The following is a 27,623-nucleotide window of genomic DNA, read 5'->3' as shown; positions in this document are numbered from 1 at the left end:
GTAGGGACACAAATAAATAGAATCAAAAATGAACGAGTATCATGACAGACAGCAAAGAAATTCAGAATATTATCATCAGAATATTATCGGGGAATATTTTAAAATCTGTGCTCCATGAAGCTGGAAAGGGGGTGTGTGATAATTTCTAGATTCGACAAACCAAGAAGAATCGGCAACGTAACCAGACACCAAACAGATAAGTACATTGAAATGGTAATAAAAAGCCTTTCAGCTTAAAAAAAAATCCAGAGCCAAATGGATTTAGAGTAAAATTCTACCAGATGTCCAAAGACATCCTTAAACTATTCAAAAAGGAAAAGAAACAGATACAGAAGGAACACTCCAAACCCAGGAAGTGAAGGACCTCTACAACAAAAACTTTAAACTCTGAAAAAAGAGAAAGACACTAGACCAGCAGTTCTTACCCTGTAGGTCATGACCCTCTGGGGTTAACAGGAGTCACATATCAGATATCTTGCATATCAGATGTTTTTATGGTTGGGGTTGCCACAACATGAGGCGCTGTATTAAAAGGTCACAGCATTTGGAAGGTTGAGAACCACAACACTAAACTATGGAAAGATATCCCCTGCTCATGGATTGGTAGAATTAATGCTTTGGAAATGAGCATTTTTACTAAAAGCCTTTTACAAATTCAGTGCAATACGATAAAAACCTCTGCCTCATTCTTCACAAAAATAGACAAACTATCTTAAAATTCATACAGACCCACAAAAGCCCTCAGACAGCCAAAAGAAATCCTGAACAGAAAGCAATTCTGTAGGGATTGCAGTTCCAGATTACAGAACCACAGCAATAAAAACAATGTGGGACTGGTACAAAACCGACGTGTTGTGAACATCAGTACCTGTAACTTCAGTCACTTAATACTTAACAAAGATGTCAAAAGTACACACTGAGGGAAAGACACCATCATCAACAAATCGTGCTGGAAGAGATGGATGTCCTATGAAGAAGAATAAAATTAGACCTGTTTCCATCACCTTGTATGAAAACTAAGTGGATCAAAGACCTAAACATGAGACACTGAAAGGTCTAGAGGAGAAGAGACACAGTGGCCTGCATGATACAGGTGCAGGAAGGGACTTCTGAACAGGACTCCATCTGTTCAGGAATTAAATCTACAAATGACCGGAGGGACTTCATAAAACTGAAAAGCTTCTGCACAGCTAAAGAAGCAACCAGGTGAAGAAGAAGCCCACAGAATGGGAGATCCTCGCCACCTCTACATCTGGCAGAGGATTACTAATATCCATACCACATAAAGAACTCAAAAGACGATTTTTAAAAAATGACCCATTCAAAAAATGGATCTGGAACATGAACAAAGAGTCCTCAAAAGAAGAAAAAATGTCTAAAAATTGTATTTTTTTTAAACATTAATCATCCCTAGCAATCAGGAAAATGCAAATCAAAACAACTTTGAGATTTCATCTTACCCCAGTCAGAATGTCAAAGACCAACAAAACAAGTAACAGATGCTGGAGGGGTGTGGGGAAAAAATCATATTAACTGTTGGTGGGGTTGGGAACTGGTTCAATCCCTATAGACATCAGTGTGCTCAACTCTCAAAAAGCTAAAAACACGTCTACCATATGACCCAGCTATACCACTCCATGGCGTCTACTTGACATCCAACGTCACAGATACCTTCTCAGCCATGTTTGCTGCTGATCTAGTCACACAAGCTAGGAAACTGCGACAATCTAAATGTCCTACAAACAACAAATAGGTATTAAAAATGTAATCCATGTAGCCCATGGAAAACCATTCAGCTGTAAAGAAAAAAATACATCATGACATTTACAGGTAAATGGATAGACCTAGAAAAGATCATAGGGAGTGAGGAAACCCAGACCGTTCAGAAAGACAAACGTCTCATGTTCTTTCTCATCAGAGGCTCCAGCTCTCTATTTTCATATAAAGTGTAGTCCTCAACTCTCATCAAGGAAACTTACCTTTGCAGCAGATGGAGTCCGTTACAGAAAACCACTACCAATCAAACTGCAGAGTTGTAGAGCCCAGTTCCAATGGGTACATTTACGGAACAACTCCGTACCTAAGGCTCAGGGAACGTCGTGGAAGGGAGGGCGGAAAGATTGTAAGAGCCACAGAATTTGCTGTGAGACTTTTGTCTTGGAGTAAGTCAAAAACTACACCCATTACGTTCCAAGAACATAACAGCCTAGACACGAGCCGAGCAAGGACAACAATAGGTGTGCGGATGTGGATGAGGGAAAGACCAGGAGACCTCAGGTCTGTACAAAGAACTACAGCAATCACAGGCAATCGCGGTAACTGTTTTCACTTTGTGCGAAGGTGTGTCTCTCTGTTTTCAATTGTTAATTCTGTACCAGAAGAGAGCCAAATGCTGGCAGGATCTTGGTTTTGTCATTTCTATGGTCCATAACTGGCCTTATAGTTTGTAAATATTCGTCCATCCTGCCTATAGGCAGTCTAGAATTGTATTAGAGGTTGTCTCGCTGCTGATTGGTTGTAATAAAGAGCTCATGGCCAATAGCTGGGCAAGAATTAGGGGGTGGAACTTCCTGTCAGAGAGAGTGCTGCAGGGGAAAGAAAGGAGAAGCAGGTGATTCAGAGAGCAAACTTGGAGGGGAACAGACACAGACCGCAGCAGCTGAATAAAGAGATCTAGAGCTAGCCACGTGGCAGGTCCAGCAAAGTTTAAACACTAGCAAGGAGATTACCCAAAAGGAAGGCCTAAGCTTTAAACTATATAGAAGGCTCTGTCACTATTTATACCGTTGGCAGGACAGAGAAAGTCCTTCTATAATTCTCGGAGTAGGAGCAGTGCTCTGCTAAGAGAAGAGCACACTAATTGGTTATCAGATAACAAGTGCTCAGCCCTGAAATCGTACATACAAGTAGCATTATAAAGACTGAGCAGGTTACATTTAGGAATATATATGTATATACACATACATAAAAGCACGTAACAACAATTAGTGAAAAAAATAGACAGTAAATTTGAAATAGAGCAAGGAAGTACCCTGTGGGAAAGTTTGGAGGAAGGAAAGAAGGGGGGGATGACGAAACTATATTTTAATCTTAAAAGTAAAAGAAATAATTTTTAAAACTAAAGATTGACACTGTGGACATTTGTCTTCTATAAGATTAGTAAGACAGTGGTCCTCAAGAAATTGGAGCTGAGACAGAAATGGGTCAGTGGCAGGCTGGCTGCTTAGTCTCTCTCTCTCTCTCTCTCTCTCTCTCTCTCTCTCTCTCACACACACACACACACACACACACACACACACACACACACACACCTCCTCTTCTCCTCTGTTTAAACCTAAGCCTTATCTAAGTACCCCCGAGATTGGACATGGGGGACACAGGACCCCTTTACATAAACCTTGTTTCTCAGACTTACCTCTCCTGGGATCCACAGAGTAGTTGGGGAGCAGGAAACTAAAACTGAGGGATTTATTCCCTGCCCCCTTCAGATTCTCAACATTTGGCCTGGCATGCCTCCTAGCTGGCTGGGAGTATGGCTGAGGGGGGCGGAGCATAGCCACAGGAGTTACCATCAGTGTTTCTTTTAAAATTTGGCCTCAACCAGGTTTATATAAAGATCATGATTTCTAGCTTCATTTGAAGAACTGAAGGTTTGAACCATACCTGCTCTGCTGTTCCACAAAAAGTCATGACCGTCCAAACCATGATCATTGTCCTTTGAAGGAATTGTGGGTGCTTGTTGACCTCATCCAAGAAGTTCCCCCTCTATAGGTTATTTATCTTGCTCTTGAATTTGAGACTCTGATCTCCTGCACTAGTCCAGACAGGAAGTGCCTTTAGGACACATACACAGGAGCAGGCCTTGTCATTCTGGTTCTCCACGTGTCTTCTAGACAAGTCTAGGAGCTCTTGGGTCATCTGTGGAATGAGAGCAAATCCTGGTGTCTTCCAAGGAGGTGTGCAGCTCTGACCCTGTGAGCCTCAAGACCTTTCCCGTGACCTTGGTTCTGCAGGAATCTAGGCAGCTCAACCTCAGACAGATGCAGAGAGGAGGAGGCAAACAGAAAGAAGACACACACTCAAGGGTTCCTCTATGCCGAAGGATCCAGTGATGCTTCCTGTCTTCACTGACCTATCCTCTCTCCTCCGTTGTAGAAATCAATCTACCCCTTCTTTGATCATTCAGTTCCTGGGTAAAAGACATGCAACTTTTATTAATATTGTAAGCCTCAATCAGCATTAGATTTGGGCAGATATCTACCCTCTAAGCTACTAGAACCTATTTCCCCATTAATAACCCCAAATTACTACTTTCCATGCTCCATCTGGACTGCTTGTAACTTCATTTGGCCAGCCCTCGTGGCCATGCTTTCATGACTCACCTACCCCCATGGCGTCTCCTTCTCTCCTCTTGGTTCTCCTCAGACCAAGCATCATATTGATGCCCTGCCTTGCGAAAGCTGTTTCCTAGAGGACCAGTCAGTGATGGAGGCGAGGACCTCATTGCTCCCATTCTTTCCTCACTCTCATCACTTCCATTTCAGCCCTCACTGCAGTCTCAGGACCCAGTCTGCACTTACACTCCAGTTCTCCCTGGCAGCGTGGCTGAACTTGATGTATCCTGTCTGTGTGGTTCTAACTTGATCGCCACTCTCCACTCCACCCACCCTCAGTTCTGTTCGTCATTAGAGGCTCCCGGCCCATAAAGAGTTCAAGAACCTCTCACTGGATGAATGAACGAGCCTTGAATGGTCTGAATGTTCCCTCCCAAACTCACAATGAGACTGACTTGCCTCGGCAGCAGCTGTAGGAGGCTTTGAGCCGTGGTTAGGTTTTAAGAGCTGTGTTCTCAGGAACGAGTCAGTGGGTCAGATGTCATAAGCGGCTATATATTCAGCCACCATGTGCCTCTCTCTGTCTTAGACTTCTCCGACTGTAAAGCTAAGTAAACTAAAGCTCACAGTATCCTGGTTTGCCGTATTCCAGAGCAGCCAGGCATTCACCCACCTTCAGCTTCTGGATCCCACTCAGGTCACTTTCTGTCCCAGGGGCTCCCCTCTTCAGTGTATTTGCTCCACACTGCCCACCTTCAAGCACTGGCAGTCCTCCTGGCTGTGTTCTCAGCATTCTTCAAGGCCTAGTTCATGGGATCTTCTCTGACCCCTCCCAGCTGACTTCCCAGGAAATGCTATACATTTTGTTACACTGTCTGTAGCAACATTGAGCTCTACCATCCTTCCCGTGGTTGCTATGGCCATCCCTGTGTTTGTGATGATGCCCCTCCCCCATAGTTGCCATGACCACCACTCCTGTGTTTGCCATGACCACCACTCCTGTGTTTGCCATGACCACTCCTTCCTCTGTTACTGCAATGACCACCCCACCTATGGTTGTTATAATTGCCCCACGTATTGTTGCCATGACCACTCTCCCTGTGGTTGCAATGACCCCAACCCCCATGGCCACAATGACCACCCACCCTGTTGTTTAGATGATCCCCTCACTGTGGTTTCCATGACTACCCTACCCTCCCTATGGCTAGAATGACCACCCCGCCTGTGGTTGTGATGATTGCTCCACCTGTGATCATGATGCCCACACCCCTTGTGGTTGCCATGAGTACCCCACCTGTATTTGTAATGATCACCCCCACATGTGGTTGCAATGACCACCTCCCTGTGATTGTGGTACCCACCCCACCTGTGTGTTATCTTAACCCCATCCTTGTGGTTGCCATGACTACCCCACATGTAGTTGCAATCATCCTCCTAAAGGACTGCCTACCCTGTGGTTTCAATGATGTCCCCACCACAGTTGGCAGTTGTCTGCATCACACAGAAGTCTTCGGCTGCAACTAGAACACCCAATTCCAGTTGTCCCACAGCACTGACTCTATCACTGGCTTCTTTCCAGCAAGCCCTCAGCTCTCCCTCACCGAGTGGGGGCTCATCCATAGGGAAGCTTCACCCCCCCCCCCGCCTCAAGGCAGATGGCCACCAGCTTCACATTCACAAGCCCACCTGAACAAAGGAGAGCCTTTCCCAGCATGCCAAGGGAAAGGTCTCCATTCATGTGGATTGTTCTTCCATCCCAAGCACTTGAGCCCGGGTTTCTACACGCAGCTCTAGGTTGGCTTTAAGCGACCTGGTCTCAGGGAGAACCGAATCTCCCCTCAAATGGGAACAATGTCTATCCCACCACAAGCAATAATCAAAGTGCCATGGAGATCTTGGCTAGAGACTACAAGGTCCCTAGGCTTTGTGTTTCTCCCAAAGAAACCTAGAGCTCACTGACGTAGGGCTCACTCCACGTCATCTCCCGTCCTCCTTTCTTGTGCCTGGCACACAGCACACTCCCAGCAATGTTCCTCCATTTGATTTCCTTTCTTCTCTCCCATCCAGATGACAGAACTAATGCAGGGCTTTATAAGAACAGTTCTGGTACACCCCCCACCCCCAGCTCTTACCTACCCTTAGACAGCCTGCTCCCTGCTAGGCAGACTTCTGGAAACAAGTCACTGCTTGCCTCTCCTGACATGGACAAGGTAAGTGCTATCCCAGGACATCTACACTCAGTTCTTGGCATTTGAGCCTCTTCATCATGGCCTTCCCTGGGAATTCCGCAGCATGGGAATGGTCTAAGTGCTTGCCTATCCCTGCCCACTCTGTCTCAGTGACAGTGGAGTGACAGCTGTCCCAAGGAACGCCAGATTTGACCCAGTGGAAGTGGAATAGGAGCCTGATTCTGGTTTGTTTTATTGGTTGGCCGGTTTGGGGATTTGCTGGAAATTTGGATAGGGAAAATGTAAGTCTTAAGATTCTGAGCTGGACCGTCTGTGAGGAGGGTGTTGCAAGAGAAGCAGGCATCCAGAATCAAAGGAAAGAGGGCAGGCAAGAGACAGACTGGGCGGGTCATGGAACCCCCTGTTGGCCCTACTGATTTCTGGATCCAACCCCAGATATCCTGTCCTGAGGCTCCGGTCCTGGCATCCTCAGTACCACCTAATGCTGGTTCTTGGCTTGGTGCTAAATGGCCCAGCCCGCTTCATTTGCAGTTGGGGAACTTCCTCTTCCTAACCCCACCACCACCACCACCATCACCACCACTACCACCACCACTACCACCACCACCACCACCACCACCACCACCACCACCACCACCACCACCACCACCACCACCAGGAGCAATGTAGCCTCTCCTTGCAATCTTACTTAAACTAGTCCTGGTCAGCCTCTGAGCTCTTCTATCCAAAAAGCTTTGACTGGCCCTTGTCGTGACACAGTGGCCCAGCCCAGCCCACTCACAGAGTCTTCTGACTTCTTTTGCTCCATGTCTCATGTGGATAGTTGAGTCACTCATTTTGTTCCCATAGTTCCTTACTAACTTTTTGTTATTTCAAGTAATTGCTTCAGGATATTTGATCACACGAAGCCCCCTGAGATTGTATTATTTACTGGAAAGATCTGCCTTAAGTTGGGGTGCAGCTGAGCCTTAGCCCATGCCATCAACCCAAGAGCTTTCTGCTTGAATATTGTAAACAGGATTAAATTAACCTGCTTACCATAGGTAACCATGAAGAGCTTTCTGCTTGAATATTGTAAACGGGATTAAATTAACCTGTTTACCATAGGTAACCATGGGTCAAGAGGCATACAACCAGTTGACAAGATATGAACATAGGATTATTAAAGAAAAAAAAAAGCATGGCTATCGAGAAGGAACCAGGAGGATGGATAGAGATAGACACACAGGCCATAGAAGGGAGGGGCACTCGGTTTGAAGGAGTTTTTTGAGAGAAAGGCATTGCTGGTGGGATGTAGACTGAGGAGGAAGGTCAACTGGGTGCTTCCTCTGCCTCTCTGAGATAGCAGGCTTCCATCCAGCATCTGACTCCTGAATCTTCATTGGTAAAATCTAACAATTGAAATTTTTGTTTTAAAAAACAACAACAAATTATGGTTATGGTTTTTTTTATTATTATTATTTGTTTTTTGGTTGGTTTTTGGTTTTGGTTTTCGAGACAGGGCTTCTCTGGGTATCCCTAGATGTCTTGGAACTCACTTTGAAGACCAGGCTGGCCTTGAACTCAGATATCTGCCTGCCTCGGCCTCTCCAGTGCTTTCATTGAAGGTGGGCTGTCAGGCATCAACTGTGTTCCAGGCAGGCTCAATGCTTGATATGGCAAAAATACAAAGAGGTACTAGGGTGGAATTTGGATTTTGGAAATCCAAATAATTAAATAATTTAAAAATAAGCAAAGGTGGGGTGACATTGAATCTTGGGAAAGAGTATATGTGGGATGGGAAGCACCTAGGTAGCTAAGGGACTCCATCGGAAGGCTGTCTCAGCCTTCAGACAAGCAACTGGTTGTGGATCAACTTCAAGCATGTGCAGCATAGCCTCAGTGTAGGAACACACTCCCTACCCCAGCCACCTGCATGGAACCCCTGCACTTGGGAAACTGAGACAGGAAGATCTTAATTTGAGGCCAACTTGGGCTACATAGTGAGACCCTCTCTAAATAAAATAAATTTAAAAAAAATAAATACTTAAGTAGAAGAGCGTGAACAAGGGACATGTATTTAGGGGAATATTGCAAGGAGAGTTTGTTCTTGAGTGTTCCCAAATGTGTTTAGCAAGGACACTTGAATTAGAGTAAATCATGTTTTAAAGTTTAAATAAAATCATATCAATAATGAAACAATGGAATACATAGGCGAATGCCAGCAGCAATCCACCGAACTGAGAACGGGACCCCCATTGAAGGAATCAGAGAAAGGACTGAAAGAGTTTGAAGGGGCTCGAGACCCCATAAGAACAACAATGCCAACCAAGCAGAGCTTCCAGGGACTAAGCCACTACCCAAAGAGCACCAGTGGAAGGGGAAGCTCTTGGTCCTGCCAAGACTGAACTCCCTGTGAATGTGATTGTTGGGGGGAGGGCAGTAGTGGGGGGGGGATGGGAAAGGGAACACCTCTATAGAAGGAGAGGGGGAGGGGTTAGGGGGATGTTGACCCGGAAACCGGGAAAGGGAATAACAATCGAAATGTAAATAAGAAATACCCAAGTTAATAAAGATGGAGAGAGAAAAAATAATGACGCAATGGAGAACAATTAAAACAAGGAGATAGAAGTTACGAAATAAATGGAAATTCTGGAATTGAAAGGCACTATTGAAACTTGGCACTTACTAGAATGAGTACTAGAAAGATTATGGAGCAGATTCTACGTGTCAGAGAGAAGGACCAGTGAGCCTGAAGACAGAGTGGTTAAAAACTATCTGGTTTAAAGGATGGAGATTAAGAACCCAGTTCAACAAAACACCAATGCTTATGCTTTAAGATCAAGAATCGACAAATGGGATCTCATAAAACTGCAAAGCTTCTGTAAGGCAAAGGACACTGTGGTTAGGACAAAACGGCAACCAACAGATTGGGAAAAGATCTTTACCAATCCTACAACAGATAGAGGCCTTATATCCAAAATATACAAAGAACTCAAGAAGTTAGACCACAGGGAGACAAATAACCCTATTAAAAAATGGGGTTCAGAGCTAGACAAAGAATTCACAGCTGAGGAATGCCGAATGGCTGAGAAACACCTAAAGAAATGTTCAACATCTTTAGTCATAAGGGAAATGCAAATCAAAACAACCCTGAGATTTCACCTCACACCAGTGAGAATGGCTAAGATCAAAAACTCAGGTGACAGCAGATGCTGGCGAGGATGCGGAGAAAGAGGAACACTCCTCCATTGTTGGTGGGATTGCATACTGGTACAACCATTCTGGAAATCAGTCTGGAGGTTCCTCAGAAAATTGGACATTGAACTGCCTGAGGATCCAGCTATACCTCTCTTGGGCATATACCCAAAAGATGCCCCAACATATAAAAAAGACACATGCTCCACTATGTTCATCGCAGCCTTATTTATAATAGCCAGAAGCTGGAAAGAACCCAGATGCCCTTCAACAGAGGAATGGATACAGAAAATGTGGTACATCTACACAATGGAATATTACTCAGCTATCAAAAACAACGAGTTTATGAAATTCGTAGGCAAATGGTTGGAACTGGAAAACATCATCCTGAGTGAGGTAACCCAATCACAGAAAAACACACATGGTATGCACTCATTGATAAGTGGCTATTAGCCCAAATGCTTGAATTACCCTAGATGCCTAGAACACATGAAACTCAAGACGAATGATCAAAATGTGAATGCTTCACTCCTTCTTTAAAAGGGGAATAAGAATACCCTTGGCAGGGAATAGAGAGGCAAAGATTAAAACAGACACAGAAGGATCACCCATTCAGAGCCTGCCCCACATGTGGCCCATACATATACAGCCATCCAATTAGACAAGATGGATGAAGCAAAGAAGTGCAGGCCGACAGGAGCCGGATGTAGATCGCTCCTGAGAGACACAGCCAGAATACAGCAGACACAGAGGCGAATGCCAGCAGCAAACCACTGAACTGAGAATAGGACCCCCGTTGAAGGAATCAGAGAAAGAACTGGAAGAGCTTGAAGGGGCTCGAGACCCCATATGTACAACAATGCCAAGCAACCAGAGCTTCCAGGGACTAAGCCACTACCTAAAGACTATACATGGACTGACCCTGGACTCTGACCTCATAGGTAGCAATGAATATCCTAGTAAGAGCACCAGTGGAAGGGGAAGCCCTGGGTCCTGCTAAGACTGAACCCCCAGTGAACTAGATTATTGGGGAGGGCGACAATGGGGGGAGGATGGGGAGGGGAACATCCATAAAGAAGGGGAAGGGGAGGGGGATGTTTGCCCGGAAACCAGGAAAGGGAATAACACTTGAAATGTAAATAAGAAATACTCAAGTTAATAAAAAAAAAAAAAAAAAGAACCCAGTTCAAGAAAAATTAGCAGCCTTAGAAGCAATGAGACAGCATCAAGCAGCCCAAGGTATGATGGGAGTCCCAGAAAGAAGAAATGCAATGTTGGAGAGTAACAATGGTTCAAAACTCCCTAGATCTGACAAAGACAACTTTAAATACTGTTGCAGATTAAATGAAACTGTCTCCCACAGCATCATGAGACTCAGTGCTCTGTGTCCAGATGGCTGTGCTATCTGGAGAGACGGTAGAAAACACAAGAGGTAGACGTAGTAGAAAACACAAGAGGTAGACGTAGCAGAAAGACGCAGGTCATTAGGGTGAGGCTGGAAAGGTTCCTTCTCTAAGTGTCCCCTACTCCCACCAACTTATAATGTGCCCAGAATCATGGATCCAAGGACCATGGAGTGGAAGTCTGAAGCCAGGAGCCAAAATAAATCTCTCCTTTTAAAGCTGTTTGTTGTAGGCGGCTGGCCACAGTGTTGAAAACGTGACTTCTAATGCAGATCTAAGCAGTTCCAAAAAGCCCCAAAGAATAAGAAGTGGTGTACAGGGCACATCAACGCCCAAAACATGAAGACAAAGGCAGAAGGCAGTGGTAAGCAGGCTGGAAATTGACATTAATGGGGACTCCAGAAACACCTGACCCAAGAATTCCACTGCTCAGCAATGTTTTCTTTAAAAATAGGGGGAGGGGCATAAATCGGCATTGCCAAGTAGCAACAAAACTCATCATCAATGTTCATAAAGTGGATAATTTCAGATGCAAAAACAAAAACAAAAGCCACTCTTCCTATGAGCTCATTTATACAATGTCCAAAACAGCCAAACATGGTAACTAAGTTAGATGCCCCTGAAGGCAGCCCTTCAGACCCCTGAAGGCAGTCCTGTGCCAGGGGAGGTGTCAAGGTGTGAATGCCATTAATGATTCTGGCCGACTGACTACATTCAGAGTCTACTCAAAAAGCTGATCTTATCAGCCCTCCCCCACTGGGATACCTTATCATTTCCTGTGTTTCCCTGCCTTTCCCATCTGCTCAGAACTTCCCACCTCCAAGGTCCTGTATCTGCATCATCTCTCACGTAGCCATTATGGCCTTCGTTGTCCCTTCAGTATAACATCCCCTATTCTCCCCCAGGGACACTGCTCGCCCATTGGGATGTGTATTGTGTATTGGTGTAACCAGAATACCAGAACTGACACTGCCTGATACCACAAATGCCTTTAAGCAGAAACATTTTCAATGAATTCTTTGAGAATTTCACAATTCACCACCCACCCCACTTTGTGTCCTCCTTTCCCTTTTTAAACCCTATCGAGTCCAAACGGTAGACTTACTCTTGGGTGGGTGGCCACCTGCTGGAGTGTGGTTGACATATAAGAAGCCACACCCTTAAAAGAACCTGAGGGAATGTGGTAGATTTCCCACTTAGGGCTAAGTATTCTCTAGTCTTAGTCTCTGGGTTGACTGGTGTGGCTCTCTGTATTGATCAGCATTTACTATAGGAAGAAGCTTCTCCAATGAGGGTCGTGAGGTACAGTAACCTGCAAGTATAGTGGTGAGTCAATGAGACCTGGCTTAATTCTGTCTGATATGATATAGGTTCCTCTCTACACTGATATATTTAAACTTTTGTTGATTCTTTGCAAACCAATGCACCCCATTCCTGCTCATCTCCCCACCCCGTCTTGTTCATATTCACCCTCCACCCTTGTAACCCCCCAAAATAAAATAAAAAACAAAAATTTAAAAAGTAAGCAAAACAACACACACACACACACACACACACACACACACACACACACACATTTCATCATGGAAGCTGTCCTGTGTCACCGTGTGTCCCACAGTACATGCTTCTGTTCTCACTTCTTTACTTGCATATGGTCATTGCAACAAGTCATTGGTTGGACTCAAGGCCTCTGGCTTCTGCCACACCATCAATACAGGATCATCACTAGGACTCCCTCTCAGATATCCTGTTGTTGTCCTGTAGCTTTGGATCTGCAGGACTGGCCATTTCACATGCTCTAGCAGTTCATAGACGAGGTAGATATTGGGATAGGCCAACTCAAAACCCTGGATCTAGGCCTGGGTGGTCACTGAGTTGGTGGGCTCATCAGCTCCCCTGTACCCACACAACCAGGGCAAGCTCTCCAGGACTGCCCCGCTAGCTCAACCAGGCTCATGTGCCCTCTGGATGCCTCACCTGGCTTTCACCATCAGGACCAAGTCTACTGTGCTGCCCAGGCGAGGAACAAGGCCTGATCTTCCGAGTGCTGTAGCCGTCAAGGTGCAGGGCCAGCTCTCCTGCTCTCCTGACCCTGGGGCCAGCTCTCCTGACTACTGCAGGTAGTAAGGAGTGGGGGAAACAAAGGATTCTTTAAATCATACTTTATTCAGGGATGACAACTTGAGGTTGCAGTAATAGCAGCTAACAGGAGGGTTCTATTCTCCATCAATTAAAGAATTCAAAGACAGGAAAACCCTTGGGCAAGAGTGCAAGTTTATTAGCAAGTATTACAGATGTCTCCAGTAGGGAAACAAACCTCCCGCCCTTTAGACTGGGAAGAACACCAACTCTGATGGAGTCTGGATTTTCATTTGAGTTTAGGGTGAGCCACACTGTGATCCTCTTCTCTCTCTCCTTTTCCACTGGCCTAAAGGTGTCCCTTTCTATAGCAAGGATGGGTCTCTGTCTCTGTCAGAACACAAAAATAACTTGCTTGACAGGATAGGGGTGGGCTCCCCAATCTCCTGTACTCTGTGTGCTGTAACAGATACAGGGAAAATCACTACATGTACGGGGAACTGGGCTACCTTTCAGAGAAATGGAAAATTATTGCTGGAGACAAATAGCCACCAAGAAATGGACAATTCAATGTTGGACCCAAGAAGCCATTAAAAAGCTCCCTCATAGTCTGCCCTACATGTCCACAGCCTCAGTAGCAGGTTGATACTTTTTTCACCAAACATATTTTTGTTGATTATTTGGGAATTTCACATAATACACTCCATTCACACTCACTTCCAAGTTCTTCCAGATTCAACCCACTACCCTGTGACCTCCCCCAGGAATGGAAAAAGGAGGAGGAGGAAGAGGAAAGAGAGGAGGACAAGGAGGAAGGGGAGGAGAAGTATGGTCAAATTCCCAGTAGCCAGCCCCTTAAAGCAAACTGAGTTCTTCCCTACGCCCACCAGAAGCCATCAACCGTGAAAGTTACACTTCAGCATCCTCAGAACAATTTTTAAGAGTTCTCTTCAATGGCTTCCTGTCTAGACTGGTTTTTTTTGGGGGGGGGGAGGCTGTCACAGAAACATTTTCTATTTCTCACTCTCAACTGTGAGTCTGCAGTCATCAAGATCACCGTGAAAAGAAAGCTTCCTTGACCTTTACCGTCGGCAGCAGCATGGAATTCCACGTGGCCTCTGGTGTCATCATGGACCATGGACCTCGGGATGCTCTCCAGTGGTAGAACATCCCACAGACATCAACATGGCCCTTGGCAGCAGCACAGACCACAAGACATCAACAGGTTACTATTTTTTTTAATGTTGCCATGTGTCATATCTCTGGCCAGCAGACTCATGGGTAAGCAGGGGGAGGGGCAGAGGAAGCTGGCTATTCTACAGCTCAATCTTGTGCCGCTAGTTATGAGGTCAGTCAGACTTCTAGAATTCTGCTACCAATATGGTCGGGGTCTGGGCTGGATGCTGTCAGTTTCTTTGCCTCTCATTCAAGGAATTAAAATAAAGGTGTATATTATAGGCATGAATTTTTTTTGCAACCTACTTTTTTTTGCAACCTACTTTCAATAAGGGTTCGACCTCTCCTTTAGCCTACCACCAGCCTAGGCAGTGGAAGACAAAAGTTATTAAGACATGGGGGAAGTAGACCTGTTCAACAATAGTTCTTTGGGGGCGAGCTCGATCTTCTTGGGCAGCAGTTCAGTCCCGTAGCAAACACCAAATACGAGTCAGCAGCTGCAGACCAGTGCTCTAGGCAGGCAGAGAGCATACATGAACAGCAGCTATATAGTTCAGTCCTTTCAGCAGGCAGACACCAGGCATAAACCAGCAACTGTAGTTCAATCCTGAAGAAACCACCAGGCTCACCAACCAGCCTGAGGGAAGGCCACTGTATCGGCAAGCTGCCTCAAGAACCTCTCAAGCAGTTCTTGGGTGAGTTTCTCTCAACGGCGGTGCTACCACAAGGTGAGCTCAACAATGTTATATAAGGTGAACCAATGCATGGGTGTCATTAGCAAAGCATATTGAGGCATAGCAAACCAAACCAATGTTCAGCGCTCATCTCCCACTGTCTCTGGGGTCGTATTTATACTCCTTCATCAACTGTCCTTTCACATGTCTCTGCATCAGGAAAACTTTCTTTCACGTGTCTGCTTTAGCAAGACATCTTTTCACTTGTGTGCCCCAGCAAGACATCATGTGACATAAATTTCCAAAGAAACTAGACGTTTCCACTTCAGTATATAGATCACAAAATGGCACAAGGATGTTATAAGTCATTGAACATATTGGAAAGCAATACACTGTCTAGACTGACAGCAGGCCTCCTGAGTGACAGTACTCACAGGCTCTGGAGCTCTTGGGGCTAGGAGCTTGGTTACTTGGAATACAGTAGGTGGTTCTCTATTTTGATTGACAGATTAAGTTCTGTGACCATTTCCCCACCTCATAAACCCATTTCCATAATGTATCTGATTTTAATCAATGTGTGCCTCTTCATGTACAAGCATCAGACGGTAAATAGGTGACTCTCCCTAAAAGTTGAGGACAGCTCACTTTATTTTGTCTTCCTGGAAAACCAGTTCAGACTTGGACTGAATAGGATCTAAGTTTGGTGGTTGTTAAGGGGAAAGGAACTTATGACATTGTTCAGCGAGGTGAGTAGTGTAGCTCAATGTAGGCTCCCAGGTTGCTAACAAGTTGCTGGCTGCGTTGTTCAGACTGTGAGTAGTACATTTAGGTGATGCTCTCGGGCTGCCAAGTGCACGGTTAGAAGAGGGGTCTGTGTGTATGTAGCCCAAGCTAAGTGTCCCTGGCTGCTAAGCTATTGCCTCCACTTGCCTCCTTCACCTCTCACCAGCATCCTCTGCTATCTTGCCTCACTTCCTGGATTCCTTCCTGAAATGCTGGGTCTAATTAGTGTCTGCTTGTGCCTGTCTTGTACTGTTCCAGGGGCATGTTGGACAGAGGGGAGTGATTAACTTGGAACAAACCCCTCACTGTGTGTATAGGCTAAGCTATCAATAGCGTGTCCATCCTGCAGTGCAGAGTACAAATGGGCCCCTACAGTGTACATTATAAAAGTAGCCCTGTCCTTCTCTCTTGCTACCTATCATGGGGACTGTGACAGCAAAAGCTGTGTAGCTTACAGACCCCAAGCATCTGTTTCTCATCAGCCTGGAAGCCAAGAAATTGAAAGCTCGGGTGGGCAGATCCAGTGTCTGGGAAGGGCACCTTCCCTCTGTGTCTGCACATGGCGAGCTGCTCTAGCTTGCTGTGGTTGCTTTCTATAACAGCACTGAGCTGGCTAGCTTAGGGGTTAACTTGGCACAATCTAGAGTTGTAAAGCCCAACCAATCCCATTTTTAAAGAAACTCCATTTTGTGTGACACCGGGGGCCAAACTCCAATTCCAGGAAGAAAACAGCATATTCCAAGTGAGCAAACATTCCCTCCCCTTAGCAACAGTCAGTCAAGTTACAATAGCAGGGTCAGGGAACAGAGATAACCAAAGACATCCTGCAGAGAATAGATGACTTGGCCATCCTGCTTGTCAGGTGGTTTTGCCACTGTGTTCCTGCAGATTATGACAGAAATTCACTTTTTAAAATATTAACTTACTGACTGTATGGAAATTCCTCAAGTTTGCTGTAACCATCTAGGAGTAAAAACCCTGCACTCCTAGACTCAGGGCTCTCACTCTGACCAGCTGTGATGGGGACGGCGAGAGACCTTGCTAGCAAGCTTTCAATAAGAGAAGTGTTCTAATAAAAGAAGTTCTAATAAAACACTGTGCGTTTGCATCAGTGTTGGCTCCTCGGTGGTTTTGGGGAGTCCTTGCAACTTGGGCAAAACATCTCGGTGTGTTGACCGGGAACCCCAAGACCTCCAGGACTCCCAACCAGAGGGCTGATAGGCCAATTGGTAAGGAAACATCTCATTGCTGGTCTTTATGTCAGTGACTTTGTTGGATTTACGTCAATGCCTTGTCTCAGATTTGTGTCTGTGTGCCTTGGTGGTCAGATTTTTCGTCATGGAGGGAGACAATTAAAGTGGATGTGGAGCCCCACTACAGCAGACACACTGGAAGGTCATAGCTTCAGGGGCTTGGAATATATTCCAGAGTCAGACATAGGGGACGGAGTGCCCCTGGGGTTAATTTCTGGGAAGTACAAAATGAGACCCACTGTTTCCACCCCAATAGACTTGGTCTTAGGACATTTAAAAAGGTCAAGTTCTGCAGACATAATTTGATAGTAAAGATTAAAAAAGAAAAGATGGAGACCTCAATTTTCCCATTCCCTAGCAACCCCATTCCCAGCCCATATAGGACCCTACCACAGAAGGAGGAGCAGTGGAATCCTGGCCCTGGCCACAGAGCCTCCCTACCTCCTCAGAGGAACAGGACCTGCCCAAGGAATGAGGGGACACCCCAGAAGAATGGACAGTTGGGCCCAACTCTACAGCCTGCCCCCATGACCAAGGAAGCCAGCTTCATCTCTGTTAGCCCTTTGCTACTAGTGACTTAGATAATTAAAACTCTCAAAATGTCCTCTTTTCAGAGAACCTTGATAACTCTGCTAAAAGCTGCCTTTTTTTTTTTTTTTTTTTTTTTACCTATCAACTCACTTAGGATGCCTATTATAGGTTCTCTTTACAAGAGAAGAGAGAGAGTCCAAACAGAGGAAATTGGTTCCTGGTGACACCAGGGTCCTTACCAACAACCCAGTTCAGAACAAGGGGTCCCCTCCTTTCTCCTCCATTGGGATTATAAAACTTCTGAAGGTAAGACTCCGTGTTTATTGCCAGACTCTGTTGCGGGATTTTAAGGCTGCGACTTGAAAGCCAACCAATATGGCCAAGGAATATAATATCAGGCAGGACTGGAAGAGAGCCAGCTGCCTTCCTGGAGTCATTGAAGCATTTAGACAACACACTCTCTTATGAATCCCAAGTCTCAGGAAGCAAAGGCAGCAGTGGCTTTGGCTTTTATTAACTAACCTGCTTCAGAGACTTGCAAGACATGGAGAAAAGAGTCTCCAGTATTTAGTGGTCATGTCAGGAAAAAGGGTTTTACCAATAAGGGAAGTATTGAGGAAAAACAGATAAGGGCAGAGAAGAGGCAGTATCAGAACCTGGCTAAGATCATGTTAGCAGCAATGGCCATGCCAGAGGATCAGAGGAGACACCAAGAACAGCTGATTAAAAATGAAAGTAAGGCAGGACCTAGAAAGGGGGGACATCTGACCCCGGCTAGGCAAAAACTATGAGCCTATTGTAAACAAAAAAAGGGGGGCTATTGGGCCAAAAAAGGTCCCAAGAAGGGAAGAACTAGAAAGGGTGATGGACAGTCACCCCACAGTCCCTAACCCATATATCTTGCTGATCTCTCTAGCACCAGACCACGTTTGGCATATAATGCTAGACTTAAAGGATGCTTCCTTTAGCCTCCCTTTAGCCATCAAAAGACAAGATTATTTTGGTTTCAAATGGTATGACCCTGATGAAGGAATTAATGGAAAACTAACATGGACCCAACTCCTCTAAGGCTTCAAGAACTCTCCAACCATCTTCGATGAGGACTTGGGTGAGTTCTGTTCCCTGCACCCCCAAATAACCCCTTACAACATGTAGCTGACTTGTTCATCACATCCAGCACACAGGAACTATTCCTGAAAGGCACTGAACAACTTCTACAGACCTGAGGGAAACGAGGGTACCATACAACAGCCAAGAAGGCCCAGATTTGCAAAAAGGAGGTACAATATTTGGGTTACATCCTCTGAGGAGGTAAGAGATGGCTATCCCAAACCAGAAAAGAAGCAGTCCTGAGAATCCCCACACCCCAAAATGCAAGGGAACTGAGAGAATTCCTGGGGATGGCAGGTTTCTGCCACCTGTGGATCCCTGGGTCTGCCAAGTTGACCAAGCCCTTATATGAAGCCACCAAGGAACAGACAGGCTTCACATGGACTGATAGCTAGCAGAAAGCCCTGGATGCACTGAAATAAACTCTCCTGTCAACCCCCACTGGATATAACTAAGCTCTTCCACCTGTTTGTATATGAACATAAAGGAATAGCCAAAGGGGTCCTAATGTAACATCTGAGACCATGGTGTTGCCCGGGAGATTATCTGTTCAAAAAAAACTCAATTCAGTAGGTACAGGATGCCCTGTGCCCCCCCCCCAATGGTGGCCATAGTTGCTCTCCTGATGAGGGAGACAGATAAGCTGACTTTAGGACAAAACCTGGTCATCACCTTTCCCCCATGCCATAGAAGGAAACCTGAAGCGACCTCCAGACCACTGGCTTAATAATGCCCGGATGACACAATATCAGATTCTACTGCTGAACCCCACCAGAACTTCCTTCCAGAGCCCCACTGCCCTGAATCCTACAACTCTGCTGCCTAACCCAGACTTGAAGACACCACTTCATGATTATGTGGACATCCTGGCACATGTGCACAGAACTCAGAGTGACAAGACATGCCTCTCCTGGATGCAGAGGTGACAGCAGATTCATGCAGGGTGGATGAAAGTATCTAGGGACAACAGTAGTGTCAAAGGAAGAACTCATCTGGGCAGAGGCTTTACCTATTAGAACATCAGCTCGACGGGCTGAGCTAGTTGCACTAGCAAAGGCTCTGACTTTAGGGAAGGACAAAAAGCTAAATATCTACACGGACAGTCGGTATGCCTTTGCAACTGCTCATGCTCATGGGGTAATACACAGAGGAAGGGGACTGTTGACTGCAGAATGAAAGACTATTAAAAATAAGGAAGAAATCTTGGCCTTGTTAATGGCTCTTTGGCTCCCCCAAAAGACTCCCCTTTATCCATGCCTGGGGCATTGGAAAGGAGACGATTCCATCCCCAGAGGCAATATCCTCTAGCAGCTAAGGAAATAGCCCTGAAAGCAGAGCCTGTGTTAGCCATCACTTTTCCAGATCCAGGGGATCCCCAATTACCAGCTGATCCCAAATACACAGCAGTGGACCTCCCATGGTCAAACAGCTGCCCCATGAGTCAATTCCTGGAGGGATGGTGGAGGCCAGTGGAAGGAAAGCTAATCTTTCCTGCTGATCTAGAGGATCAAATCCTAACCAAGATGCACCAGTTGAGAATGCAAGGGCTGATTCATCCTGAAGCTCAAGATAAAAGATGCGAGTTCCAAAACTGATAAAATGGTGGCCAGCTGTAAAGTCTGCCAGCTCACTAGCAAAGCTAAGAATAATCTGACCCAATGGGAGCCCAGTGATTAGGCCTCCTAAGGACCCAGAAAAAGGGGGGAATTGTAAAGCCCAACCAAGCACAATTTTGAAGAAACTCCATTTTGTATGAAATCAGGGACTAAACTCCAATTCCAGGAAGAAAGCCACAGAATCCAAGTGAGCAAATCATTCCGTGGCACCCTCCCCTGCCTAGCAACAGCCAGTCAATACAATAGCAAGGTCAAGGAACATATAGATAACATAAGAGGTTCTGCAGAGAATCTCTTGGCCATCCTGTTTGTCAGGTTGTTTTGCCACTGGTGTTCAGTTCCTTCCGATGACACCAGAACTAGTTTTTAAAATATTAACTTGCTGACCTGTATGGAAATTCCTCGTTTGCTGTAACCACAATAAAAAGCCTATACCCCTAGATTTGGGGCTCTCACTCTGACCAGCTGTGATGGGGACAATGAGAGACCTCGCTCATGAGTTCTTAATAAAAGACCTTGTATGTTTGCATCGGTGTTGGCTCCTCGGTGGTCTTTGGGGGTCCCTGCAACTTGGGCATAACAGAGTTATCTGGGAAGAAGGAGTCTTGAAGAATTGCTTCCTTCAGATTGTTCTGTAGACCTGTAGGCAGGTAGAACCAAGTGACATAAGAAAGCAGGTTGAGCAAGCCACTGGAAATAAGCCAGTAAGCAGTGTTCATTCAAGGTCTCTGCTTCAGTTCCTGCTTTAAGTTCCTGTCCTGTCTTCCCTCTATGATAGACTGCAGCCTGAAAAACGAGGTAAAGTCTCTCCTCCCCAATGTTCTTTTTATCATAGTCTTTATCACAGCAAGAGAAATCAAAATAAGGCAGAGTCTGACCTCATAAGACACACCCTTAAGATCTAATCACCTCTGAAAGCCTCTCCTCCTGATGCCATCCCTTTAGAGTTTTAATAAATGAATTTGAATTTGAGAAACACAAACAGATTCAGACCAGATCAGCCCTAAAGTTTACTTACCCTTTAACTCTGTGTACTTAAGGGGAAGCCATCCAACTCTACCTCCAAGCCCATCTCTGCTCCTGTCATCAGAGACTGAATCACATTCTTTTTCTTTGTTGCATCATTCTTCAATGTTAATGTGGTATCTGTCTGCCTCTTGTCCCTCCATATGAATTATACTTCCAGGTCACAATCCACCACTGAAGAGAAGTCAGGGCAAGAATTTTCACAGAACCCATAAAAGAATGCTGTTTGCCAGCACGTTGAGCTGGATTTCCTACACAGCCGAAACCCAGATTCACCTGCCTAAGGATAGTGCTACCCACAGTGGGCCATGCCCTCCCATATCAGTCATCAGTAAAGACAGTCTCTTACCGATGTTCACTGGCCAACCTGATTGGGCCTTCCCTCCAATGAGACTCTTCATATAACTGTAACATGAGTTATATTGACAGCTGAAGCTACCTAGGTTGCCATGCCTGACTCCAAGAGAAAAGGGAGGAAAGGGGAGAAACATCCCTCCCACCAATACATAATGAGGCTTATTAAAAGCTTCACTCTAATCAGTACCTACCCCAAAGGTTGTGATGTCCAAGTGAAGACCTCAGATGCTTCCCAGTAGGACACAAGCAGCCCTTGATGCCTTCTGAGGAAAGGATCTCCCACTCTGACCTTTGTTGAGTGAGGAGGTTGTATAGTGATTTTCTCCAAATTGAAATGTGTCCTTTTGGAGGAGGGGGTAAGACTAATGGAAATTCACAAACTTAACTTGTTATGTTGTTAAATCATGGAGAGCTAACAATATCCATAAGTCCCTATCTGAGGCTATACACATAGTATGTCCCCTCAGGCAGGAGATTTTTCCATGAGATGAGCTATCTGGAGGAGATTCTCCAACATGTTGATCTGCCTGCAAATGAACAGAGAGATCTAGAAATTTCAGCTTTCATATGTCAGCATCTATTTGGGGTGAAATTTTTTCCATGACACGGCTGCCTTTGAGTTGTCCCTGCTCCTGTAAGCAACCCCTCACCCATTCATTCGTATTTCTACTAACTCCTCACTCATATTCCTAGATCACCTCAATAAACTTAGTGTAATTGTTATGTCATTGGTTTCCTGTCTATAATAAGTAGATGTTTGTGTCATGTTTCACACAACAGCCTGGCACCTGAACACTGAGCAGAAGATGGGTCTAGACTCTAGAGAGTGATTACACGTTCCTGGTTATGGTGTAACAAGGCACACCTCTGAGGCCGAACAGTCTGAGACGAGAGCCTCAGATGGGGAAAATCCCAATATGGCTGCTTATCCCTTGGGTGCATGTAGTGTGCATTTTTATTGTGGCTGCAATTGCATTGGCCTTGAACTGAGTGATGAGACACAAAGCCAAGGCTAAGTCCTTTAACCAAAGGGGAAATCTTGGTAGGGGGTTCACTGGGAGAATCCTGGCAAGCTGTCTTCCACTATATAATATAGAATGGTGTGCCATTCTGCTTTATGAGTGGGGTCCACCATGTGAGGGCAGAGATACCCAAGAATGGCTGTGATGGTTTATATATGCATGGCCCAAGGAGTGTTACTATTGGGAGGTATGGTCTTGTTGGAGTAGGTGTGGCCTTGTTTTAGCAGGTGTGTCACTGTGGGCATGGGCTTTAAGATCCTCGTCCTAGCTGCCTGGAAGCCAGTCTTCTCCTGTTTGCCTTCAGAACAAGATGTAGAACTCTCAGCTCCTCCAGTGCCATGCCTGCCTGCCTGGATGCTGCCATGCTCCCACATTGATGATAATGGACTGACTCTCTGAACCTGTGTACCAACCCCAATTAAATGTTGTCCTCAAAAGAGTTATCTTTGTCATGGTCTCTTCACAGCACAGTCTATAAGAGTAACGCATAAGAGACAAGAGTATCAGTAGGCTGCCACAGAGGTTATCTATATGGAGGCCAAAATAGGTCCAGAGTCGGGAGGGGAGGAGAGAGAGAGAGAGAGAGAAAGAGAGAGAGAGAGAGAGAGAGAGAGAGAGAGAGAGAGAGAGAGAGAGAGAGCGAGCAAAGGAGATTTGTTTAGTGTCTCTGGTCTGGAAAGGAAAATAGAAATGGGGAGATTCAAATAGACCTGTTGGCTCTCAGCTTATGGCTGTAAGAGGCCTGAAAGGGAAAGAACAAGTTAGGTCTGTCCAGAAGAGCCTTCCTTGGGATCCAAAGCCGTGGGACCCACAGGAAGGGTTACATAATAAAAGGGAGGTTAACTGATGACACAGGAACTACAAATAAGTAAAACAATGTTTGATGCCAGTCCATCAAGCCAGCTAGAACTGTGTTTACACAAGAATCGAGAGAGAGGTCAGATCACTAGGAGCCCCAGGATTGTGATAGAGCTGTGTGGACTTTGCAGATCCTGTGGTGGGATGTGATTTTTGTGAAGGAAGAGAAGCTTTGGCACACCCGAATGATCCAAATCAGCAAAGAACCAAGTCAAAAGCACAGCAGAGATGGAGAACTGAGAAACAAGATGGTGGGTCCTGTCCTAATGACTCAAGAACAACCATGCTGGGACATGAGTTGAGCTGGAGTTCCTAGGAGAAATAAATTACAGATAGCCAGATTCCAGCTCCTTGGGGACTTTTTTCAAAGGCTTTCAAGTCTGACCAGAAGTTCACCAAAGGGTTGAAAGGAGAGGTGAGTACAAGTGCACTGCACCCCCTGCTTTAGAGGAAAAAGAAGCCCAGGGAGTGGCATATTAGGAAGTGTGGCCTTGTTGGAGGAAGTGTGTCACTGTGGGGGTGGGCAATGAGATCCCCCTTTTAACCACAAGGGAGTCAGTCTTCTCCTAGCAGCCTTCAGATGAAGATGTAGAACTCTCAGCTCCTTCAATGCCATACTTGCCTAGATGTTGCCATGCTCCTGCCTTGAAAATGGACTGAACCTCTAAACCTGTAAGCCAACCCCAGCTAAATGCTGTCCCTTCTAAGAGTTGTCTTGGTCATGGTGTCTCTTCATAGCAATGAAACCCTAACTAAGACAGAAGTTGGTGCCAGGGGCTGGGGTATAGCTGTGATAAGCATGACCAGGCTTTTGTTTGGAAGAATGTGGATTTGGGGGATTTGGATTTGGAAAGCAGTGGGATGCTTTAAGTAAGGTATAATGGGTTATTCTAGTAGGGAATATGGGATTGGGAAACTTTGTTGCTGAGAGTGATTTGAACTGTACAGACTGTTTTCACTGGAAAAGAATTTCAGCATGTGACCCAGAGACTGTTTTTGTGGGGTTTTGGTGAAGAATGGTGGCTGCTTTTTGCCCTCATCCAAAGAATGTCCTCTCTGGCCAAGGTTAATGACTCCTTGATAATCAGAGACAGCAAGAGTCTGGAAATCTAGGGTGTAGCTAATGTTTCAGTCAAATGGTACAACACTGTGACATTCAGGACAGCCCTTAAGGCTGTGGGAAAGAATTCTGAAAACATGAATTCAAACATATAAAATTTCTCAACTATGCAAAATTCAATATGAATAGTATAAGGAGTTTCACAGATCTAAAAGGGACAGAGGCAGCTGCTCTATGAGCCGGCTTGTCAGAAAGATACTAAGGAAGAAGATAAAGAGGTTTGGAGAGTGCTGACCACAAGACAAAATCTCACCCAGCTAAGTTTTTGTTTTGTTTATGAAGGCAGACAGATTCCTGAGTTCAAGGTCAGCCCAGGAAGAAAGGTAATTTAAGTCTAGGCATGGTCAGAATGGTAATCTTAGAGAGGGAAATGCTGATTCATGGAATTCTTGAAGTCATGGAGTTCATGACTGAGTTGATATGTAAAACCTTTGGTCTGCATGAGAGGAGCTAGCAGAGAGCCATAGCAGCGCTTTCTTAGAATTTTCCTAGCAAGACCTGAGCTGCCTGGAGATCTCTGGAAAGTGAACATAGCTCTCTTACAATCTTTTCATAACAGGATTTCTAATTCTGATCGGAAAATCCATGGAAAGGGAACACAGCTCTTTTAGAACTTTTTCTGGCCTTTTTATTTTGATTGGAAAACCCAAGGGCTATTGTTAGAATTTTTCCAATGAAATTTCTGACTTGGTCGGAAAATCCAAGAACTTTTTTGCAGCAGATTTTCTGACTGTGATGGGAAAACCCATGAGTTATCCAGAGAACATTTAGAATTGTTTCAAACCTGAGAATGCTGTCTAGCAAGGAGCTTTCTCAAACAGGGAGCTATCTCCAGAAAGAGCTGTTTCAAGCAGGAAGCTATCTGGAGCATACTATAGAACCAAGAGCTATCTACAGAGAGCTGTCTAGGAAGTTATCTTGGGCAGAACACAAGCTGTCAGTGTGGACCCACAATTTGACTTCCAAGTTGTTTTGTTTCACTACTTGCAGACATGATTCTCTCAGGAACCCCAACCTAGCCAAGGCTGGATCTTGGCAGACTCTAATTATATGGAGGAGGGAGATAAATGCCGAAAAAGGAAATGGGGAGGGTAAAATAATAGCAAGGTTTGCCTGAAAAAGTCTTAAAAAGAATCATACTCTAACTGCCTACCTAAAATAGCTGTGGTACACATAAGACAGTGTATAGATATTCAAAAATATTTGAAATAAATGTTCCCCTCTAGGTTGACAATGCTTCCCCCAAAGCCATAGACCATCCAACAAAAACCCCAACACCAGTCTTAAGTATTGTCTGAGAGACTCCAAAAACACTATAGGCTACTGATGTTGCCCTCGTTCGCCTCCCAAAAGTGTAAGATAAGTCCCTATGGTTGAAGAGACCTTGTACTTCGGATCTATGGCCCAGATTCCTCCCTTAAACTGAATCTGTTCCGAAAGCCTTCTTTCTGCAGACTAGCTTTCAGGGTGCCAGAAAGCATTATGCAAGCTTTCAAAGAAGGGGAAAAAACCAATAATCCTACCCAGCTACGATGCTTATGAACTGTAACAGTGACTAGCACTACTCAGTGACCCCAAAGGTGCAGTAGTGGGATGTATACCTTGACAGTAGCAAACATCTCCCTAATTGGGCTTACAACGTGCTCAACAAGAGTTAAATCATGCCTACTATTAGAAACCTAGCCAAGGCTAGTAAAGTCATAGATCATAGAGGAGAGTCTACAACTTAAACCAGCCTAATTCCTAACCCTATTCTAAATAATTTTTCCTTATACCAACAGCTAAGGAGTCCTAAACTCTTATCAAGAAAGCTTCTCTTTGAAATAAATGGAGACCCTTACTAAAGCAACCACAATTGATCAAAATGCAGATTTGTGGAGCCCAATCCCAAATCATGCATCTACAATACAACTATTGAATCTAAGTGTCACACCCACTCCACTGGAGTCTGTGTGACCTGTAGTTCTTATGCTTCGTTTCTGTCCAGAACAGAGGCCTGTGCCTGGAATGGCTTGGCCTCCTGGAGGTCCTGGCCGTCTCCCTACAAAAAGATGATGACTGGGGTCTATGCTTGCGGTGGAGGTGCCTTCTGTGTTCTAGCCTTGGTGATCTTAGCAACTTTAAGCCTGTCAACAATATCTGATTTTAAGAACATAGCAGTGTGGGAAGATGGCCATGTACCTTTAGATATCTCAGGAACTGAAAGTTCAGAGACAGAAATGTCTCACACCATCATGATCCTGATGAACTCAACGGCTGCGATGAATTCAACTGCTACACCCATTAATTCCCAGCAAATAGGAGAGAAATTAATTGCAGTTACTAACAACATGACTGTTCCAGAAAAGCCTTTCCCCCCTTTTGGAAAAGTTTTGTTTAGCATGATTCAAAATAGTAATGATTCTTTTAAAAAGATCATAGACAAGTTCCAACAAGTTGAACAAACACTCTTATCAAGAGTTAACTATGGTTACAAAAGTTTCCCTACTATTTTGAGGGGCCATAAATATAGAGTTTAAACTTTATTATGACGAAGATAAATGATGAATGCATACCTGGTGCCCACAAGTCTGGCAGTTATAACTGCAGTTTTCTAAACTATTGTTTGCAGCTGAGAATTGTTTCCTAGACTGTACATTCAGCTTTCCTCCTTGCAAGGGACATTTGGTGGGGTGATGAATAAGAGCTGGATGATTGCCAATTATGATGTATCTGTTCTAACTGCTTAAATCTATGCCAAGAAGTAAAGCTTTTCACAACAGCACACACCTCGAGTTTGTGTCTGTCTGTCCCGCCGAATCCATTTTCTACCTGAAATCCAAGCCTTGGTCTCTCTGCTGACACACTCCCCTGGGTGGTCTGTGACACTAAGCCTCAGAGGTCATTGTGGAAGATAGAGCAGAAAGATTATAAGA

The 27,623-nt window shown here is 45.0% G+C and overlaps 1 long non-coding RNA gene across 4 annotated transcripts in view; it reads right to left on the bottom strand.

Moving 5' to 3' along the window:
* Nucleotides 1-27,623, bottom strand: part of LOC102551322 (uncharacterized) — a 43,480-nt gene that overhangs the window by 12,270 nt on the left and 3,587 nt on the right. Inside the window, exons 1-3 of one of the 4 annotated variants that reach the window (XR_597166.4) lie at nt 21,344-21,529; nt 13,081-13,217; nt 3,664-4,189 (exon numbers count right to left, since the gene is read on the bottom strand). This is a non-coding gene — a long non-coding RNA (uncharacterized LOC102551322). Of the gene's footprint in view, nt 1-3,663; nt 4,190-5,007; nt 5,268-13,080; nt 13,218-21,343; nt 21,530-27,623 lie in introns of those variants that run through there. The other 3 variants (XR_001842261.3, XR_597167.4, XR_005497074.2) reach the window with 3 other exon arrangements.

The sequence above is a fragment of the Rattus norvegicus genome, chromosome 19 (assembly GCF_036323735.1).
Source record: "Rattus norvegicus strain BN/NHsdMcwi chromosome 19, GRCr8, whole genome shotgun sequence".
In the NCBI taxonomy this organism is placed as follows: domain Eukaryota; kingdom Metazoa; phylum Chordata; class Mammalia; order Rodentia; family Muridae; genus Rattus; species Rattus norvegicus.
The sequence above is the reverse complement of the archived record's forward strand: the minus strand, read 5'-3'. Positions and strand labels throughout refer to the sequence as shown.